The sequence below is a fragment of the Gekko japonicus genome, unplaced genomic scaffold, assembly GCF_001447785.1.
Source record: "Gekko japonicus isolate JY-2015 unplaced genomic scaffold, Gekko_japonicus_V1.1 scaffold1968, whole genome shotgun sequence".
NCBI classification, from domain to species: domain Eukaryota; kingdom Metazoa; phylum Chordata; class Lepidosauria; order Squamata; family Gekkonidae; genus Gekko; species Gekko japonicus.
The window spans coordinates 16,596-39,765 of record NW_015171563.1 but is presented as its reverse complement, the minus strand read 5'-3'; positions in this window follow the sequence as shown (position 1 = coordinate 39,765).

Sequence of the window (23,170 nt, the reverse complement as noted above, 5' to 3'; positions counted from 1 at the left end):
CTAATTATTATGCCACTGCTTGAATATTCAACACACCAAGCTACTCTGTATCCCTCCCATTCTTTGAAACAGAACAGTATCTTCTGCATAAATTCCCATGGTTCAGGTCACCTATCCACAACTGTAAGCATGCAGCTTTCACTCCCAGAAATAAGAGATATGTTTGTTTGTTTATTTATTTATTTTTGGGATTTATATCCCGCCCCGTCCAGTATTCAGCTCGGGGCGGCTTACAGAAGTTAAAACATATATACAACAGCATGATAAAACAATATATCCGATATAAAATTTGGTGCTTAATTAATTAACATAAAAATCCAAGATGGACGACGTCCCACACTGGCGGCCAAGTTCTTCACAGCAGGAGCACCAGGAAGAGTGTTTCCCCAGCTCTATTGGGCGACATCTACCCCTACATGGGGTAGGCGGGTGGCATATCATTGATGGAACAGTGGCGGCGGCGGCTCCCCCTCAAAGGCCTGGTGGAAGAGCTCCGTCTTGCAGGCCCTGCGGAACTACACTAGGTCCCGCAGGGCCCGAGTCTCTTCCGAAGGCTCATTCCACCAGGTGGGAGCCGCCACCGAAAACACCCTAGTCCTGGTTTGGGTCAACTTCGCTTCCCGGGGGCCTGGAACCTCCAGGTGATGGAAGTTCATTTAAAGAATCCGTATTGAGGAAGGAAGAAGAAGTGGGCTAGTGGGATAAGAAGGGCAACAAAAGGTTTTTGTTCACATAAATTAGGTAAAGGTTTGTACCTCATGAAAGAGGCATCTTCTCTATAATTTTTTTAAATTTGATTTTCATTTACATTCTTTATTTTGCACAGGGACTCATGGGGGATTACAAGTATGTTAGTCAGTCAGTAATCCAATTACACAATATGATAACAGTTATATGATGACATTTGAATCTAACAGTAAAGATTCCTAGTAAAGCAAAGCTATTCAGTCAATCGGCAAGCAGATTACGAAATATGATAACATTTGAGACTAGCAGCAAAGCTTCCTAGTAAAGCAACATAATGCAGTGGGACAAAATACACAAACACAATATGCAAAGGCTCACAACCATGAACAAATCACAGGACAAGGTGGTGAGAGTAATACTTGTTTCTTATCAGTTGAAGATTTTATGGCTATTGCTATCTGTAGTCACACATGTATCTCCCAAGAGTGCATTTGTGTCTTTCAAGAGAGAACCAGCCCTAGCCGCAAAGCCTTCCTTGGCTTTAAGAGAACTGCATCCTGACATTTGATGTTTTGCCTTCTTATGTTTTTCCCCATATCTACAGCAGCTGCCAAATTCTGCAGCAATAGGTAAGACCACAGACCTCCGTGTCTTACTTTCCCTGAAGTGTTATCAGTGGCTTGCACTGTTTCAGATTCTACCTTTTGCTAACTACAGTTAAGGAGGTACAGATGATGTCTGTCTGCCAAGGTGCAAATACGCTGGCAGATATGTGCCTCACAGCTTTCTAGCCCCAATTAGCTTTGCTTCCCAAATGTTCAGAGCTGTTTTTTATAATACATACAAGCAGGGGTCTTGTTGTAGAAAAAGAGCTGCCGGAGCTCATTAGCATAACTCATTAGCATAACTTATTTGCATATGCCACGCCCCCTGACATCACCGGAAGTGACAGAAGGCCACACCCCCTGACATCACCGGAAGTGTGTCAGAAGGCCCGGCTACTTACCCTCCTGCTTCATCCTCATTCCCAAACGGAATGAGGATCGAAGCAGAGGGCGGGGTACAGAAGGGGGCGGGGCTTCACCACGTGACAGCCCCGCCCCCTAGAGGTTCTCTTCCGGAGCTCCGTACCTGAGAGCTCCCCCCCGACTAGAGCCCTGCATACAAGCAAACCAGAACCCTAAAAACTCCAGTGCCCTACTTGTATGTGCATGCAAAAAACACTTGGTGCCCTGTTCAGACGCAGGAGTGCCTGAACATATCAGGAGCAGCATGCTTCTCCTGACACATGTGGTTTCCATCCTCGCAGTACATGCAGACCTAACCAACTTAGTTTAGGTTTCCTTGCAATGTGTTCCATGTTGCTCTAAGTCATTAGATGCATCTTTAAGAGGCAGCTCAACATCCTGAAGGCTCATCCTCTACCAAGCCAGGTCAATCCCCCTACTTCTGATTCCTTTGTACTGAGAAATCTTCTGAAAGCAGCAACAGCTTTTCTTGTGTGATTTTTGTAGTGGGTGTGCTGCTCAAAGATCAATTGATTGTGAGGTGAGACTGCAAAGCTTCCCTCCATCAGCCGGGCTGAGACCAAGCTCTTCTCCTCTCCTCTCAGAGCCATCTCTATCGATGGCTATTTCACTAGGCTGTGATGTAACCCTTATATAACGTGATGAAAGAACTGGTACTTCAGTTTACTTATTTTCTTCTCCCCCCACCCTTACCTATCACCTCTATTGCAGTCTGAGTCAAACTGGCAGAAAAGCAACATGTAAATGTAATCAGCTCTAAAGAGCCCAAAAGGCTGTGTTGACACTGGAGTAATGAGGCACTGCTCCAAGTGGCTCTCACCAACCAACTCTTATTCATGTGATTTTTCAGAATGGGACTGAGGTCAGTGATCTGAGCCAGGGCATTGTTCATAAGCAGCATGAAGAAACCAGAGAAATGGGTATCTGAAAAATATTTCTCCCTCATTTGGCCAATTCGCTCATTACAAACTCCAGGTGGCGGACATGTGGACTGTCGATAGAGTTCCATGTTTGCAACTAAATTTTCAGGAGTCCTATATGGACTGGGACCATAGCAAATGGACAGCTTCCAATGTGCACACACACACGCACACACTATTTCCCCAACCTGAGACGTCCCAGGGGAGCCAATATTTGTCCCGTTAGGGAAACTTACATGTAGCCATCAGTATAGCTGGCATAAGTTTCCCCAAAGGGTCAAATGACACACACACACAGAGCCGTTTTATGTCAGAATGAGGGGAAGGCTTAGGGCCATTGTCTGCACATGCTGTGGTCCCAGTGTGAATTGGGCCCTGATCTAAATTGGGATGCTCCAAAATCCTTCTGGCAACCACATTTGCACCATATAGACTTTGCAACATGTGAATCACCCATGATTTCTGAATGTACATTTAAAAGGAGCAGGTATCTCTTAACATCCTGTTCTATAGCCTAGGGATGCCAGGCCTCCTGCTATAGTGGCAGGCCTCCCAGCAATTCACTTTAATGCCCAGTGGTGCCTCAGGACTGGCAGGAGGAATTGGGGGGGAAGGAAAGGCCTTGCATGCCAGTGTCACACCAGCACACCTGTGAAACTTGCAGTTTAAACTGGAAGTGACAACAGGATTTTCTAGCAGTCTGCAAAAACTCTATGGTAAAACAATAAGGTTTTTTCCCCAAATGCAAGCGTATTCCCAGTGATACATTGATGTCACTTCCAGGTGCAAGGGGAGTGACATCACCATGTTGTCGGTGACATCATTATGTTTTCCAGTGAGCCACACACACACACACACACACTGAGTCTCCCACCAGTTGCCATGCCTGGCAACCCTGAGCCTGATCCAGAGAATCAGCTTCAGCAGCCACAGTGCAGACAGATCCTTCTGTGGTTTATAGACCAAATTAATATCATTTTACCATATTCATTGAACATGGAGATCACATGACTTAAATGGATTAAGATAGCTGGAAGGGATTAAAAAAAGTTATTCAGCAAAGAAAAAAAACCCAGTTTTTCACTTATGAAACTTTTCAGTTAATGCTGTCATGATGAACATGTAAAGTCTTCAGCTGATCATGAATTGCACACACAACTCTATATATCGTAGGGCTCTTGGATATTTGGTTCCCCGTAAGAAACAATATTCTCCTAGGAGGGAAGGCTCATTTATCTGTCTAAGCTGAAAGAAACATCTATGAGGCCATAGCTCTTTCTGACACAAGCTGTACAGAACAGTGTAAAATTCTAATCAAGAGAAAGCCCACTAGCTGTGTTTATAACTATGATGGGTTTGGAGCCACAGTTTACATTCCTCATTCCTCAACGAGAAGAGAATATCTCTCGGTAAGTCCTCATTTTTTGGAAAAACACACCTTTGATGGCAGGCTTCCTGTCTGGAATCGTTACTTTATGTCTGCCTGTTTCCATGAATTATAATGAGCTACTCAATCCTGAAGGATGGATGCCAAATATTCTCATTATTTCTGACACCTTATAGCTGGCATTCTGGCAAGCAGGGCAGAAAAATCCCGGTTACTTTAATAACATAACTCAGTCGAATAAACCAGTTAAACTACTAATCATAAAGTGTATTTATTTTAGATATTTTTATCCTGATTTCCTCTCTACACCAGAGACTCCAAGTGGCTTATAAAATACAATAACAATACCAGTGACGTTTTCCAAAGGGAACACACCTCAACAGACCTACAGACCTAGGACTGCAGGCCTCTACGTGAGGGCAGGAGATCTCCTGGAATTACAACTGATCTCCAGACTACAGCAGTCAGTTCCCCCCGGGAGAAATGGCTACTATGGACTGTGGACTCCGTAGCATTACACTCCACTCCTCCCCCTCCCCAAACCCTTCCCTCCCAGGCTCCATCTCCAAATATCCAGGAATTTCACAACCCAGAGTTAGTAACTCTGCACGAGTGCTTCAAACAGGTAGTCAACAATTTCTTCCTTGACCAAACAATTCCAGAAGGTGACAGCTGTTAGATCGTGCTAACAAAGGACTCGTAGAGTGATTTCAGCAAGTGATTCAGCTTTAATACGAACAAGCACTCAAACGCATTCAGAAACCAGAACAGTAAAACATTGGAGCTGGGCTCCTTTTAAACATACCGGGCTAATATAGCCACTCCTACTATATACATAACAACCAATCAGATTGCAAGGATAAAGGCAAATCGAAGTTCTTCCCGCTCCGGGAACAGTCCATTGTAATTGGTCGCTTGTTCCATGCGACCAATAGCTTCTGAGTACAGTCGGAGCCTTGGCTGGCTCGAAGCTTAACATGGGAAGTGGATTAGGTGATTTATGTTATATAGTCAGTACATAACAACAGCGATGCTGGGAGACTATTGCTCAGCCACGTAGCATTTATGCTATGGGATCCCACAAGGTTCCATCTCATCCCCCATGCTATTTAACAGCTACATGGAACTGCTGGGACAGGTCATCCAGGGATTTGGCATAAGGTGCCACCAATATATGGATGGCACCCAGCTAAGTTTAATTTAGTCAAAAGGAGAAGATCTGTAGCTTGGGGATGCTACTAAGATCCTGGCCTCCATTTGGAAGCTCAGGTCTCCTTTGTAGCACATTTGCACCACTTATCACCTCTGGCTAGTTCACCAACTATGGCCACTCCTTGAAAAGTGTGATCTGGCCACAGTGCTCCGTGCTCTAATAACTCCCAAGTAAGATCACTGTAATGTGTTCTTTGTTGTGTTGCCTTTGAAAATAGTCTGGAAGCTTCAGTTGGTCCAAAATGCAGTGGCCAGGCTACTGTCAGGGGTTGGTTACAGGATCATATCACCCCAGTGCTGAAGGATTTGCACTGGCTTCCTATGTGTTCCCAAGCACAATTGAAGGTGATGGTTATTACGTTTAAGGCCCTAAGTGGCTTGGGGCCAGGGTACCTGAAGGGTCATCTCCTCCCAAGCTATCCAGCCCATCCATTAAGGTCTGCCTCTCAAGCCCTGCTGTCTGTGCCCCTGCTTTAGAGGAAAGATGGGTGGTGACTTGAGACACCATTTTCTATGGTGGCACCTTGCCTTTGGAATGTCCCTGCCACTTAAGTATTAAGAACATACATAAGAACATAAGAGACGCCAATGTTGGATCAGGCCAAAGGCCCATCTAGTCCAGCACTCTGTATCACACAGTGGCCAAAAATACCAGGTGCCATCAGGAGGTCCACCAGTGGGGCCAGGACATTAGAAGCCCTCCCACTGTTGCCCCCCCCCAAGCACCAAGAAGACAGAGCATCACTTGCCCCAGAGCTCCTATCTATACCTTGTGGCTAATAGCCACTGATGGACCTCTGTTCCATATGCTTATCTAATTCCCTTTTGAAGCTGTGCATGCTTGTAGCCGCCACCACCTCCTGTGGCAGTGAATTCCATGTGTGAATCACTCTTTGGGTGAAGAAGTACTTCCTTTTATTTTATTGTCTGGGGTTTTGCCAGGTCCTTCCTCATTGCTGGCGGGGGACTTTGGTGGGTGTTCCTGGAGGGGGAGAGAACATCCCCAATGTGATGACATCCCACAGAAGTGACATCATCACGTTAGAGACCAGCGGCCCACACACTTGAACTCCAAGTGGCAAATTCGCCGCAGAAGTTCAGGCACCCACCCACTTCTCGCAAACAACATTTAAAGGGACCCTTTGAATGTTGTTTGCAAGTAGTGGGGGCTGAGTGTGCCTGAACTCCAAGCAGCAAATTCACCACTGGAGTTCAGTTGCCCCCTCTTGCAAACAGCATTTAAAGGGTCCCTTTAAATGCTGTTTGCAAGAAGGGGGGCAGCGAATGCCTGAACTCCAGTGCCTCTCCAGCTGATCGACAGGTCACCTTTGAGGGCAGGGCTTGGGGTGGGGCTTCCCCAACCAGCCAGGAGACCAGCAGCAGGCAGGAGCCCATGAAATAAGGGGATTCCCCATCTCCACCTGGGAACTGGCACCCCTAGTCTTTCAATCAAACCCATTATCTGGGTTTAAATTCATGCAAAGTACAAAAGGAGATTCCTGCCAACCTAACAGTTCGAAAGCAAGAAATTGCAAGTAGAAAAATAGGTACCACTTCAGTGGGAAGGTAACAGCGTTCCGTGCACCTTGGTGTTTAGTCATGCCGGCCACATGACCACAGAAATGTCTTCGGACAGCGCTGGCTCTTCGGCTTTGAAACGGAGATGAGCACTGCAACCCTAGAGTCGGATTCGACTGGCATTCGAGCAAGGGAACCTTTACCTTTACTGTTTACAAAGGGAGATGGCCTCCTAATATTGTCCTTACCAAAAATATTTATTTAAAATATTAAATGACTGCATTTGTCAGATTTGCTGCTGCATCACACTAATGGCTTGATATGGTTTTGTGGATAAATCATAGAAAAACAAACCTGAATAGATTTGTGTGATGAGAGATAAAATTATTTATTCCTCAGTACTAAACCTTTTGCTTTTGCTACATGTTTTTGTCTTTTACATCAGCCACAAGAGAACACTTTAGAACTGGAATGCAAGCAAAGTCTGTTGCTGTCATTTGGTTCAATATATTCTTTTAAGATGCCATCTCTGCAGAGCATTCATGAGTACCTTGTCCAGTCCTCACAATAGGAGGGAATGGAAAACATCTGTAGAAATGTCAGCTCCCTTCTGACTTGTTTTTAATCCCTCTGTGAGAATGTGCCACAGCCGTAATTGCTGCCATTACAGAGAACAGGCATATTTGCATTTCTACCATCCTTGAGTCTCAGCAGCCAAAATGTCCTTTTTCAGAAAAACATCCCACTTTTTGTTGAAACTGCACCTGAGTTAAGAGGTTTGCACTCAGATATGGTCAGTTTTGCACAGCTGTATATGCATAAGCACTCTGTAGCCTCCACTGTGGGTGTCTGTGAGTGAGGCTCTTCACACTGACTTCATAATGGGGGCAAAGGGGAAATTGTTCCTCATGCATTATTTAGCAAACAGTTAAAAATAACTTTTAGAAACACCAGATAGGTAAGCAGACATGGACCTTGTGAATCACTTCACTTGTAGTAAGCTTGATGACTAAAAGAGAGAGTGCCGAGTGGTTAATTTTTATGTGTGGCTCTTGGGGTCAAGAAAGACAGTTCTTCTGCTTAAGTTATTTCTTGTTTCCTTTGAGGGAGACCTGAATATTGCCATTCTTAGACTTCTCTCTGGCAGAGAACATCATGATCAGTCCTGCGGTCTGCTTCTAGTAATGCCTATAATGTGCATTAGGAAATTTCTTAGCAGAAAAGGTTTCAGCTTTGATTTGGGAGAGGCTGTGGCTTGGTAGTGGAGCACATGTTTCCCCGGCAGAAGAGCCCTTCCATTTCCAATTAAAAGGCTCTCACTACTGGTAAAGATTTCTGTCTCACTGAGCGATTGTGAGTCAGAATAGACAGTGCTGGCCTAGGCAAGATGGACTCAGGGCCAACACCCACAGCCATTTAGACTTGAGAAAACAGTGTGGGAGGGAAGGCTAAAGCCCCTCCTCTCTATACGTCATACTCACAAGCAGAAACAGCCTCTGCAGCTCTTGGGAACAATAGTTCCCAGACATTTTGTGCACCATGAGTCTCCCGACTCGGATCACACATAATGAGCCATCAGGATATAAATTCATTATGTTGCCAAGTGAAGCCAAATTAGGTAGTCATTGCTTCATGTCGCATTTTCATATTTACACTCTGCTGCTAATTCCATTAGTTCAAGATGTCACATACCTAAATTGATCATCTGCTGAGTTGATCAGCTAAGCTGGTTCAAAAGTAAATTTCAAAAAGCCAAGAACACAATCCGTATAATACCTTTTCTTAAGCCCAACCCAATAACACATAGCAGCATGAAAGCTTCCATGTTCCCCAAACCCCTTCATCAGTGTACTTTAGGGATACTCTGTTTATTTGTTTTATTTATTTGCTTTATTGGACTTGTATCCTGCCCTCCCTGCAAGCAGGCTCAGGACAGGTTCCAACAATATCAATACAATATACAATACAAATAAAACCAGTTTAAAACAACAGATTAAAACAGCACATAATCATAAATACCATGTAAAATCTATTTAGATGTTTCAGCAATTAAAATGGGACCAGAGTGTGGGTTCCCAGATAGCTATTCAAATCCAGGCCACTGATGTAGGGTTGCCAAATCAGAAATCCTTACGGGCGGGGGAACGTCCTGTCGCTCCAAGAGCCGGCCGGGGATGTGCACGCGCGCACCGCCAGAGCATCACCGGAAGTGACGTCACACGCTGGGGCGGGGCTACGCCATTTGAGAGGAAAACTCTTTGTTTTCCCCTCAAATGGCGTGGCCCCGCCCCCAACGTGCGACATCACTTCCGGGTGACGCGCGCCGGGGGTGGGTGGGGTTTCCCCCGGGCCCGATTCCGCGGGAGCGGGAATCGGGGCTCGAAACTGGGGGGAATTCCACCCCCCGGGGGGGGGGGTTGGTAACCCTACACTGATGGGAGGCCAGCCGGAAAGCGGGGGGGGGATCTGCTGCCTCAACTAAAAGCCTGGTGGAAGAGCTCCATCGTACAGGCCCTGCGGAACTGTAATAAAACCCTCAGGGCCCTGATCTCACACGGGAGCTCATTCCACCAGGCAAGTTGGACATCCCTGGGGCTGGGGACTACCAAAAGGTGTTGATTTGTAGACCTCAGTGCTCTAAGGGGCTCATATGGGGAGAGGCGGTCCCAAAGGTTTGCTGGCCCCTGGTCGTATAGGGCTTTAAAGGACTTCCCACCTTGAAACGGATCCGGTATTCAATAGGCAGCCAGTGCAGTTCATGCAGTACTGGGTGGATACAAGCTCACACAGTCTTCATCGTCAACATCCACGCTGCCGCGTTCTGCACCAGCTGCAGCTTCCGGAGCAGAGTCAAGGGCAGCCCCATGTAGAGAGAGTTACAGTAATCCAGTCTGGAAGTGACTATTGCTTGGGTCAGTGTAGCCAGGTCCCAGAGGGTGAGATATGGGGCCAGCTGCCTGACCTGCCTCAGACGGGAAAAGGCAGACCTGGCAATGGCAGTGACCCAGTTTGAATAGCATAACATGGGTTTATATTGAAAACTAATCCCTGTAGGAATATTGAGATTTTTAAATACTTCCTGTGTTCTGAACATGTGTTGAACTGGATGGGAAAGTATAAGTATGGATATTGTGGTGTAAAATAATTGAATTAGCAAAGAGAATGCAAATTGTGCTGAAAAAGAAAATAAGAAGATATCTGAATAAAATCAAAGTAAATAAGAACTATGCACAAAAACACTGGGGGTTTCAAATGCTAGCAAAACAATGTGTTTTATCAGGGAGCCACAAGAAGACTGGAAGTAACATTTTGTCCAGACATATCTGGACTTGATCTGGGAGCTCAGTGTTTGTCCTGTCCCTTACTCTCTAGACTACACTGGCAATACTCAAAGAGGCTGTCCCATTGAATCCCTAAGGTAAAGAAGATGTGATGAGGTTATACACAGAAAGGTTCAAATATAAGATGTTTCTTCATGTTACTACATTGTCCTATTCTCCAGGTTTAGAGAAGTCACATATAGCACCACTACAGCTCCATCCTCTCTGGAGAGCTTACTCCCAGCAGATGAGGAACAAAATGCAGAAAGTACGAGTAGGTATGCTAAATAGTTTCATATGGACTTGTCCTGAGTTGTTCAGGAATGAGCACTGATGAATTCTGGAGGAAGCTTTTGTCCTTCATCTGTGTCCAGTGTTCTAAGGAAAGTGATCCATTCCTTATCTTGGATTTGAGCCTTGGACAAGCTCCTTACATAGTGCTGTGATATGTACACATTTAGGGTGACCTTGCACATGCGTTTGACTTCTAAATTTTTGTATAATTTTGCATGCATGTGCATTTGCATGGTGTTCTTGTACCTTAATTGCAATATGAAAATGTAACCTTAAACAATTCACATATTAGCAACAGCAGCCTACACTGTCCAAAGATGTTTCCCTGGTCATGTGGCCGGCATGACTAAACGGCGAATCGCACAAAACGCTGTTACCTTCCCACTGAAGCGGTACCTATTTATCTACTTGCAATTTCTTGCTTTCGAACTGCTAGGTTGGCAGGAGCTGGAACCAGAGACGGGAGCTCACTCCGTCATGTGGCACTCGGGTCTCGAACTGCCAAACTACCAACCTTCCAGCCTGCAGTTCAGCGTCTTAACCACTTGAGCCACTGCAGCTACTTTATATTGCTTATAGTTGTTCCTAAATATAATTGTCAAATAAAATATCAGCATCTTTTCTCACTGCAAACATCTTTGATGCATATTTGCAGAGCAAATACTTGGTGTAAAACACAACTGATGTTATTTGACTGCACCCCTGCTTTAATCTGATTTAATTATGATTCATTTCCATCACCCAGGAAACATTTGTGACAATTTTCCACTTAATCTTTTTGACTAAAAAGGTACAGGACTAGCAGAGATTTCAAAGACCTGAAGTCATCAGAGCATTGAACTGTGAATTCTAATTATTATTTAAACAAGACATACAACAGACATGATGAATTCCTTAAACTGTGGCACACACAACTGGGCACATGCAAGATTTGCACTGAATATCAAGACTTCACTCAGTCCTTTGGCTTTAGTTCAACAGCACTGTGTGCACTGAGGACAGTTCAGTGGGAAAGTCTCTCATGTATAATTGACTATGGCTGTTTTAATCAGAATGTGTAGCATTGAAAAACTGACATTTACATAAAAGGAACCACAGTGACAGCAGCTGGGAAAAGATTAAAGGCAGACTGCACCTAAAATGAAGTGTCAAACAGTCCTGTCCTGAGTAGGTCTCCTCAGATCCTACTCAAATCTATTCAGTGGGGCTTACTTCCAGAAAAGTTCTTAGGACTGCACTGTAATGGGAAAGAATCTATTTCGGGGGAGGGGGGGGAATGTGCCTTCAAAGCCATGGTCCGACTACCCTTTTGGTGGCAAACAGATTGCATAGATAGGCAATACTTGTGAGTGTTTTGGAAAATGGCATTGGCACGCACCCACAGTCTATAGTGTGCCGAACCCACATACTAGACTACTGCATGAACATAACTCAGACTATTTATCTCTCTATGCATTTGATTTATTGGAGAGCTGCCTCTTCATGGGGGGGAAACCCTCTGCTTCAACATAAATAGCAATCAGTACCATTGGAGAAACAGTTTTTATTGCAAGATGGCTTTTAGAATATGCTCAAGACTCATGGGGATTGCAGGAATTTCAGGGATCTGTAGATGTGTGCAGTTTTTAACATTTTCATTCTTGCTTTGTTTTGCTCTCAGTCATTTCAGTTGTTCTCATAACAGATGTTCATTTTGATTATTTTTCTTCCACAATTCCATCCCCCAGCACTTACTGTGTAGGCTGCTGTTGCTGAACGGTTGGGTAGGCAGGTGGGAGCAAAGGATATGTTTCCTCCACTCCTCACCTTGCTCCTTGGATGGCACTTCCAATGCATCAGAGGCTTTGGTGCACTCTGGGGAATATCAGGAACCCTCGTGACCAATGTTCCCTCTAAGCTGTTGAGTCTTGTGAGCAAAAATTCTACTTTATGAGCTACAGACATTAAAGTTGTGAGCGAGCGATTTGGCTACTGCATAAATTAGTTTGTTCTGGAGTCATCCTTCCTGAGCTAAGACAAAAATCTGTGACCAAGAGGCTAAAAAACTGCGAGCTAACTCACACTAACTCAGCTTAGAGGGAACACTGTGTCGTGACAAAACCTCCCTCCCCCCAGGGTGCACCATGATTCTTGATTCAACACATTGGGCAGTGTCCAGGGTTCCAGGAAAGCAAGAGGAGAGATTCTATTTCCCCGCCTATCTGCTTGCCTATCTCACTGGACTGCTGCTGCCACTGCACTGCAAGTGTGACTCACAGCACAGTAAGCACAACAATGGGGCAAGGAGAGTAGGAAAGGACAATAAACAGACAAATGATGCAGCATTCATTCATTCATCCATCCATTGCCCCCTTCCCCCATTTTTTCAGTGCTAAACAAATAAAACAAATGAGACTTTGGAGGGTTCTTTGAGGCTTCCGCTTATACCAAAACAAAGGCACCTAAAGAAAACTTTGCTGGTTTCCCCCCCAAAAAAGAAGTTCCTTTATTTGCCATCAAACACCAGGGTCTTAGAAATCATTGTAAAATCTTGATTCTCTGAACTGACCCCCTCAATTCTAGGCCTCTTTATCATAGGATTGCCATCATCCAGGTGGGGCCTGAGATCTCCCAGAATTCCAACTCTACACATATTCTCTCCCAGAATTCCAGTCTACACAGATAAGGTCCCTCAGGGGAAAAAAATGGCTGCTTCAGAGGCTGGACTTCATGACATCACATCCCTGCCAAGGTTCCTACATCCTCCCCACACTTCACTCCTAACTCTCCAAGAATTTTCCAACCCAGAATTTGCAATGTTACTTTATCTCTCAGCTTCTCTTTTTTGGGGGGGAAGACTGCCTTTCATGATTTCATGGTTTTAAAATCATCTCTCCATTGACCTTTTTATTTACTCAAGGCTTTGAAGAATTTCTTCCCATCATCACTGCACATTTCAATGGCAAAGCATACCACCCTCACAACTGAGGCGGGAGGCTAGACAAGGCCTTTTTGGTTGTGGCATCCGGAATGTGGAATGTTTTCTCTAGGCACATCTTTAGGACACCTGATTGGGGTTATAAATATTTATTTAATTTGCAGACATATAACATATGAATATCACAAACACAAATCCAATCGGACTACACAACACAACCACACAATACTGTGTCAACTACATAAATATATAAAATTAATCACCCACAAATCATACTCCACCCAGTGTACTACAGTTCAATCCCAAATAAAATCACAGTCTATGACTCAGAATAGTAAGGGCTCCAGCTATTATTTATAGTATCCAATGTTCCCTCTAAGCTGCAGAGTCTTGTGAGCAAAAATTCTACTTTTTGAGCTACTGGCATTAAAGTTGTGAGTGAGCGATTTGGCTGCTGCATAAATCAGTTTGCTTTGGGGCCATCCCTTCCTGAGCTAAGACAAAATTGTGTGAGCCGGAGGCTAAAAACCTGTGAGCTAGCTCACACCAACTCAGTTTAGAGGGAACTATGTCAAGTTATATTAAAAATAAATGAAATCATGATAGTGTGGATTTGTTGGCAAGGTGTTATTGTCCATTAAATACTGAACTATGGGGTGCCAAATCTCCACCATTTTTGTGTAGGCATTGTCTAGACTAGAGTGTAAAGGTCTGGAGGAAGTATTTTGCAGGTTAAAAACCATAATTAAAATGAGGAGCTCAGCATCTGGTGTCTGCATCAGTCATAGGGTTGCCAAATGAATTTTGGCCGGGAGCGGGGGGCTCCCGGCCGGCGTCTAACTTGTGCGCGCGTCACCCGGAAGTGACGTCGCACTCTGGGGGCGGGGCCACGCCATTTGAGGGGAAAACAATGAGTTTTCCCCTCAAATGGCGTGGCCCCGCCCCCAGCGTGTGACGTCACTTCCGGGTGACGCGCGCGGGGGGGTGGGGTTTCCCCCGGGCTCGATTCCGCGCGGGGCGGAAGTCGGGCCTTGAAAGCGGGGGGAACCCTAATCAGTCGCCATCTTGGGTCCTCCCCCTCAAGTGTAAAGGTTAGAATACATTGAAATCTTACTTAGAATGAAATATTCCCATACCTTATTGGTTGACCTTTCAGCATCTGGGCTCCTCCAATGGTGGGCCCATTCCTCTAAACCGCCTGTCAGCTAGGGTTGCCAGCCTCCAGGTGGCAGCTGGAGTTCTCCTGCTATTTCAACTGGTCTCCAGGCAACAGAGATCAGTTCACCTGAAGAAAATAGCCACTTTGGAAGGTGGACTTTATGGCATTATACCCATTGAAGTACCTCCCCTTCCGAAACCCCACCCTCCTCAGGCTCCCCCCCCAAAAAATCTCCAGGTCCAACCCAGAGCTGGCAGCTCTACTGCCAGCACCTTTGCTTGCTTCATTAGCACAGTTTTGTTCCAGAGAGCATTTGGTAGAGGATGAATTGCTCAGCACAACTAGCAGTTAGTAAGTTGATCCTGTGTGTTTTCATTCATGTGTGTTTTAACTCTGGAGTGCTTTTATGTTTGTAATTTGTGTACTTTAATCTATTTTAATTGGACTGTTATAATTTATGTCCTTGCAGCTTAGTTGCTGCATTGTTGGCCACCCTGAGTCCAAGGAGAGAAGGTGGGATAGAAATGCTTTAAATAAGCAAATAAAATCTGTTAAAAGGCTTTCTCATTTATTCAAGCCATGGGTAACTCAGGACTCGCTGGAGTTCGTGGACCTTTGTTGGCAATATTTAGGATGATTAATTGTTTTGCAGATGCTTTCTGGGTTTTGGTGGTTGGTTTTTTATCATTTTCATTATTGTTTTAGAATTGATTGTGAGCTGCCTTGGGAGGCTGAGATGATGGAAAACTAGGGTAGTATTCTTTTATATACCTACAGAAGTATGATTGGGCTTTAATTGGGTCATTTTTCACAGCTCAGATGAATTTTACCCACCAAAATTCTCCTTTGCAAATATCCACTAGAAATGTAAATACACACTAAGGGCATGATGCAGACCTACCATACAGGCAGGCCACAAGGGATCATTGTGGAAAATAGGTGATCTGTGCTCCTGCCTCCCAGCTCTTCCTAATAGCCCTCCCTTTGCTTGATGCACGTAACTAGTTTCCTGGAGCGCAAACAACTGGTGTCGTGCAGAGAAGAAGGGCAAGATGGGAAGCTGGGGAGTAAGTTAAGCAAATTAAGAAAATAGTGGCCCAGACTACCGTTCTTCAGACACTAGGGTTTTCAGGCATGACTGGCAACCAACAAAAGATGGGGGTGGGGACATGGGTAACCCTGCTGTTAGTGACAACATGATGTCAGTTCAGGGAAAATCAGAAAGTGATGTCACACCCCTATAGGAATCCCCAAAAACTGTATAGTGTAACCATAGATTTCTGGTGAATCCTAGAGAGAACTGATATCACTAGTAGACCAATGACTATTTTTTATTTGTCTCCTGCCTCCACTTTGAGTGACAGCAGGAAACTGAAGCTGAGGGTGGGGGATCCTGCACCCCCATTATGGGCTTGGCAGCCCTGTTGGATAGCCACTGTACTCCAGAAGTGTGGGTGGAACTACTCCATTTTATCTCTAGGATGGGCACACACACATATGCAAGTTTTCTCTAAACTGCAAAAAGCAGAATTGTTAGCATGACAGCATAATCATTCGAACTAAGGCATAGTGGCTTAGTAAAAGGTAAAGGTTCCCTTGCTCGAAAGCCAGTCGAATCTGACTCTAGGGTTGCGGTGCTCATCTCCGTTTCAAAGCTGAAGAGCCAGCGCTGTCCGAAGACGTTTCCGTGGTCATGTGGCCGGCATGACTAAACACCAAGGTGCACGGAACGCTGTTACCTTCCCACCGAAGTGGTACCTATTTATCTACTTGCAATTTCTTGCTTTCGAACTGCTAGGTTGGCAGGAGGCTTAGTACATGCACATTAAATGAAGTTTGCTATCAGTATAGACAGAAGGCTACAGCTCTTTCCCATTAAAGGGAAAGGGCAAATTCCATACAATTAAACTATTTGTATATCCTGCTGAATGGTGGCCTTCTTAGTCACAAAGAGAACTGGGCCTAGGAAGAATATAAATTCTTTGGTACAGTGAAGACTTGCTTCTTTAGTGTAAGATTGAAACAATATTGATTTTTACTAAGCTGTCACATCTCGTGAATAGAACATGGTTCATCAAATGCTAGTAATGATGGTAGCTTCAAATGCTGGTAATGCTGGTAGCTTCAGTTAAAAAAAAAAATGCCTTCCTTATCCAGCAGGTCAATTAAGAACATCATTGTAAAAGGGAGATAACCTATTCACCACAGGTTAAGTAACTCTGTCTTTATTGCTCACTGCCTGCTGACTCTTTCTTGATTAATAATAACTCTCTCAGACATGATTTAATGACATTTTGCCCGGAACATTTTCTTTCTCTGAACACTTTCTTTTTCTCCACACACTTGTCCTAGTGCCTCCTTGGTTAAGGGCCTGCCCATCTTTCAATTAAACCACATATTCCTTCCAAGAAATCTGCAAGTCTGTGACAGCTTAAATTGCATAAGGCCTCCTGATTGGTATCAGCCCAGATTCCAATTTAGTTAAGAATGGAAAGGGGGAAGGTTCCTGTTTTTCTTTTTGAAAAGCAAGTGTCAGATGGAAGGTTTCCACCAGCTCCCAAATGTCAGAAATCACTCTGCTTAAATTTGGAGCATTTATCATATTTACAGATGAGCATGGTAAGGTTAGATCTTGATTAGTAAATTTCCATCTTCACATCCCTATTTAACTGTCCCAAACCAGTGGCTTTCAATAAATGAGGTAGATAGCAGATAGGTGGGAAGTGCCCTGAGATCTTTTGTTTGGGCCACCAGCCAAATGAGATTCACTTGAACCTCTGCCATGGGCTGGCCCCTAACAACATCCAGTGGGTCCTCTAACTACATGAAAAGAAAATCATATGCCATCATTTGAACATACAGCCAGGGGTCATTTGGGGGGGGGACACGGGGGGACGCCATCCCCCCGGGTGAGGTGCGGGAGGGCGGGGCCTGGAGCTCCCTGCTGGTGCCCGCTGGAGGTCGCCGCCGGCTGTGGGGAGGACACACTTCCGGTGATGTCAGGGGGTGTGGCATATGCTAATGAGTTATGCTAATGAGTCCCCCTAGCTCTTTTTCTACGAAATGACCCCTGCATACAGCATTGTGTAGTGGCTAGATCATTGGTCTAGGATCTGGGACATGCAGATTCAAATCCCCATTATGCCATGGAATCTTGACCGTGGACCACAAGGTGAGGATTAAACGGAGGAAAGAAAAATGAGCTCAAAAATTTGGTTCCCCTTAGGGAGAAAAGCAGGATGTAGAAGAAGTAAATAAATAAAGTTATCTGCATTGCAGATAACTTCTAATAATTCACAAGTGATGTTCCCCACTGTCTGCACTATTAGCTATGTACAACACATGCTCCAGGATCTAGTACTGGGTGTTTGAATATGTTGTTCTCTATCATTTAGATGCTGTATTTGTTTTCTTACTGCATTGAAAAGTGTGGAACCAGTGACACTACCTAAAAGTTCTTGCTGCCATTAGGTTTAGCTCCATATAGGCGTGAGGGAAGAATATGCATTATACATCATTTTTTTAATTGTTAAGTCACTTTTTGTATTGCTAATAAATTCCTTTTAAGCTGGCCATTATAAAAACCACAGTAATTGTTCAACGTAAATTATCTGGCCATGACTTTGTGAGGTCAGTACAAGTAATTATTTCAAAGTTTTTGTTCACATCATAAACTTCTCAGGTCATTTTGCTGTTCTACTGGTATTGACATGTAATTCAGTTAATATAATTAAAATGTTAAAATAGCGTTAAATACACTTTTATGGTTAAATTAATTCCAGATTTTATGCTGGATTATTCCCTAATCTCATTTCCATCACTCTGAAAGTCATAAACTGATCTTAATTATCTCTTAATAGCAATATAATCTGATTTGAAGAGAATGTGCAGGGCTGCTGTAGAGAACAGATCTTGTTGCAAAATGATAAACGGAATTTTTGAGCTCATTTTAGTTGACAGTAGTTGATTGCTAAATACTCAGGTTTTAAATATACAATATTAAATATCTAAGACTCTGGGGTATAAGCAAATTCTGGATGGCACAAACAACAGTTCATGTTGTAAAACTATTCTGGGATCATACCACTTCAGATTTGTAGAGATATGAATACTCGCTCATGAAAAAAAATCCTAATGCTAGAAAACTAGCATTTTAGGTAGAAGACAAGACTAGGACTTTTCCACATGTCAGCTTAGAGCTAGCAAAGTACTTCCATGAGCAGAAGTATTTGCATCCTGGACAGAGTGCAATTTTCCTGTCTCTCCTTTTTTACTGCTACCCACTGATCTCTATGACATTGCTCCCAGGGGATAAAGGAACCTAACAAACAACTTGAGGTAGAATTTCCAGCACTGCCTAGGCAAATGTCAGAAGATTTAGGAGGTGGTACACAGAGTGAGTGGAGTCTGAGGAGGGTGTGATGTCAATTCCAGGTGATGCTCTAGGAATTTAGTATGGACCCAACCAATGCTCCCTCTAAGCTCTGGAGTCTTGTGAGCAAAAATTCTATTTTGTGAGCTGTTGGCATTAAAATTGTGAGTGAGCAATTGGGCTCCTGCATATATTAGTTTGCTCTGGAGCCATCCTTCTTGAGCTAAGACAAAAATGTGTGAGCCAGCTCACACTAACTCAGCTTAGAGGGAACACTGGACCCAACACTTTGTGTGAGTGCATGTGCACATGCATAAAATGTTCATATAAAGAAGTATCAGTGCTAAGTCCCCTAGTTTACAGGCCATTTCAAATATCAAAAATCATTTCCCTTCATTACTCATGTTTGGATTCATGATGGATAATAAATGTTTTAAGATTCACCATAATGTAACGATGCATTTAATAGCTGACTCTTCAGGGTCCATTCTGAAGTTTACTGCTGTCCTAAAAAGTGATCTTTCCTTAGCTAAACAACTTTGTTTTTGTAAGGTCTTTACCTGGTGAAAGGATAACTACAGCAAAGGATTCTAGATGAGGTTCTATATGAAAATGGAAAACTGAACAAATTGAAAATGGTGAACACAGTGGAGACTGAACAGAGGTCCCCTACAGAACTGGAAGGACAAAAGAGTCATTTATTTCAGCCCCTGATCAGTGTCAGGAACATTCTGTCCTTTGTAATTCAATTCAAAGACCAGATATTCCCCTCAAACTGCCACATTTTTTTTAAAAAATCCATATTATTCTAGGAAATGCCCTAAACTGTATATTACAGGAAAGAGCAAAGGGAAACTATCTAATCCGGTCTGAAAATTCCTTTCATTCTTCAGTGCATTGATCAGTCTTCAGATACAGTGAACAAAATTCCCCCCCCCCGCCCCAATTGTTGTAGGACATAATATCATAACTGGTTTTTGGGAGATCCAAGGAAAGAAAAAGACTGGGGGGGTTTTGGGAGGGGGGAAGGGGGGAAAAGGAAAAAGTGGGGCTAAAGGAGAGAATAAATTGATATTTGGTGGATCTACTGTCAACCATACTGATTCCATATCTTTTGGATATGTATAGTTCAATCTTAAATAGTCTTAGAAAGAAGCAACTCTTGAGGACTGCACTGTTAGGAATATTGACTAACCTGTTTACATTCCAGATTTTCTGGGAATTAGTTACAATGTGGCATTTTGCTGCATTCTCTTCGCTGCATTCAAGGCAGTGATTCACCAAAATGAATCTTATAGGTAATTCTATTTCTGATTTTTTTAAAACTTTTCTAATGGGCAATTCTATGTACTACAACAATCAAGGGTTCAACTTCATTTCATATGATCATGGATAATGGATGGCTGACCTATTTTGGCAAACCATTTTCACTTCAGTGCTCACCTAGGAATCAATCTAGAATGCATGTTTTAAGTTGGACCTGGCTGGATCTTGTTTATATCACTGTATTTGGGTGCCCCCCATCTTCCTTTATGAGAACATTTGGAAAGGTATTATTAATTGTTGTAGCCATGGTCCAAACTGTGATCACAGACTCTGATTAATTTCAGTTATTCATTGATTGCTACACAATGTGAATATCATAGGGTTGTTGTTTTTTAAGCTCATTCAGTCATATACACATACTAGGAATAAGGCCCATTGTGGAAATAAATACAACGAGCTCTAGAAAGAGGCTCTGGGAGAGTGCCAAGGCCTTGGGCACTCAGCGTCAATTTGCTGTGGTGACCTCAGCAGGGTATAATGACACAGAGTCCACCATTTTCTCTAGAGGAACGGACCTCTGCTACCTGAAGAGCAGTTGTAATTTTTTTTAATAGCTTTATTCCCTCTCCTAAAAAGGAGAGATATTTTGCTTAAAGTCAGGAAAAGGGGTGGGTATATAGATGGATAAAGAAAAGGGTGAGTGGTGTTAGTATATTAGTATATTAATCTTTTCATATTAAGAATTAGAGTCAATCACTGCTTCTGTAGTCCGGCGTTCTTTTCTTCCTCCATCTCTGTTAACAAGGCAATTAGTATGTTAGTATTGTCCTTCTGGGAGTTAATTTCTTTTTCAGAGTGTAATCCAAAAATTGAAAAATCTCTAGAATCTGGGGTCCTTTCCTTTCTTATCTCTCAAGTTATACTTCAAAGCAGTTGCTCCTTTGGGTTCCTCGTCCTTCACCTCTCCCTCCGAGCTGCTGTCTCCACGTTCAGTCCTGTCATCTACTTGGCCAGTTCTGCCTCTTCTTCTTTACTGGCGTGCCTTTCTAAGAAGTCTTGAGCCTTAAAGATAGAATCAATCTTTTCTCTCTTTTCTTTGAACTTGAAAGTCAGTCCTTCGGGCACCAGCCATTTGTAATTTGTTTGATGGTTTTGTAGAAATCTGGTCAGTCCTTTATATTCTTTTCTTTTCATTCTTATTTCAAATGGAACATCTTTTAAAATTCTTATCAACTGATCTCCGATTTTCAGGGGCGTTGCTGATGTCACCTTTAGTATCTGATCTCTGAGACGTTGCTTTGTAAATTTTACAACCACTTCTGCTGGCAACTTGTTTTTTCTTGTATAATTGGAATAGGCCCTATAGGCCAAATCCATTTCTTCTTTTATTTTTTCCGCTTCGTTGCCAGTTAGTGGAGCCAAAGCTGTCGCCAATATGTCTCTTAGATCCTCTCCAGTTTCTTCTTTCAGTCCCTGGAACCGGAGGGTTACATCTGCTTTTTCCATTTGAAGCATTAATAATTTATTATCTTGTTTTTCCTGATGTTTTTCCACTTTAATGACCTTCTTAACTTTCTGTACTTCTTCGGCTGACATTGCTTTGCGATGTCATCTACCTTTTCAGCTGTCTCTGACATTTTTTCCTGTTGCAAAGTGTAGGCAGCTTCCATAGAGTCAAGTTTCTGGTTGATCTTTTGCAGTTCTTCCAGCAGATGGCGCGCGAGAGCACCTTCTTGCTGATTGACAGCAGATCCAGCAAGGGAAGGGCTTGGGCAGGAAGTCCCTCCCGTCTTCTTCACCAGCTTTTCTTGTACTTTTTTAGTCCCCGCCATGCTTCAGTTTTGTTTACACCTAGAAAGTTCGTGCTGCAGCCTTCAAGGAAGCTTCCCTCCTCTCCGCTTATTTCTCCCTCCCAGCAAGGTAAACCGTTCGTGCGTTTTTTCGCTTCCCCCCCTCTTTGTTTTAAAATGAGCAGTTGTAATTTTGAGTGATCTCCACCTCTCACCTGGAGATTGGCAACAATTGTTACCCAGGAGGGAATGGCTGGTTTGGAGGGTGGAGTCTACAGCATTGTACCTGTCTGAGGTCCCACCCCTCCTCAAACCTCACCCTCTCCCGGCTCCACCCCTCAAATCTCCAGGAATTTCCCAACCTGGAGTTGGCAACCCTATTTCCTTCCCAGCCAAGCGCCAACCTGCCGTTATCTGCCCCTCTGATGTCAACTGATGTCAACTTTCCATCTCCTCCCCCCTCCCTCCTGGAGATCACCCCTCCTGAGATTGGAAACAGTGGTTCCCAGGAGAGAATGGCTGGTTGGGGGGTGGTGTCTATGGCATTGTACCTGTCTGAGGCCCCACCCCTCCTCAAACCTCACCCTCTCCAGGTTCCATCTCTCCAGGAATTTCCCACCTGGAGTTGGCAAACCTATCTCCTTCCCAGCCAATTATCAACCTACCTTTATTTCCCCCTCACTCTTCAGCTTTCCATTTCCCCCACCACACACACACACACCTGCAGCCTCTTCCGTGCTCTGAAGCCCTGACTACCACAGAGTCCACCATTTTCTCCAGGGGAACCGATCTCTGCCATCTGGAGAGCAGTTGTAATTCTGAGTGATCTCCATCCGTCACCTGGAGATTGGCAACAATAGTTTCCCAGGAGGAAAAGTAGTCTTTCTCTGCAATGGGGATCAAAGCAGCTTACATCATTCTCCTCTCCCCTTTTTTTAAAAAAAGTTTTTTATTAATATTAAGGATAAAACAACATAACGGTGCATTCAAACATGTCACAAGAACCAGCTGATACATTGAATGAATATCCAAAGCAAAAGCTTAAAAACACAGCCTAACCCAAACAAATTACGTAGCAAAAAAACCTTAAACTAAGGCTGAAAGTCTGTGACTGATCCAAAATCACCCACTCAGCTTCTACAGCAAGAACCTGGCAGACCCTGCCCTGAAGCACTGACTGCTACGCCTAGGGCAGCCAACCTCCAGGTGGAGCCTGAAGATCACCAGGTATCACAACTGAACTCCAAACAACAGATAGCCCCCCCCGGAGAAAATAACTGCTTTGGAATGCTATATGGCA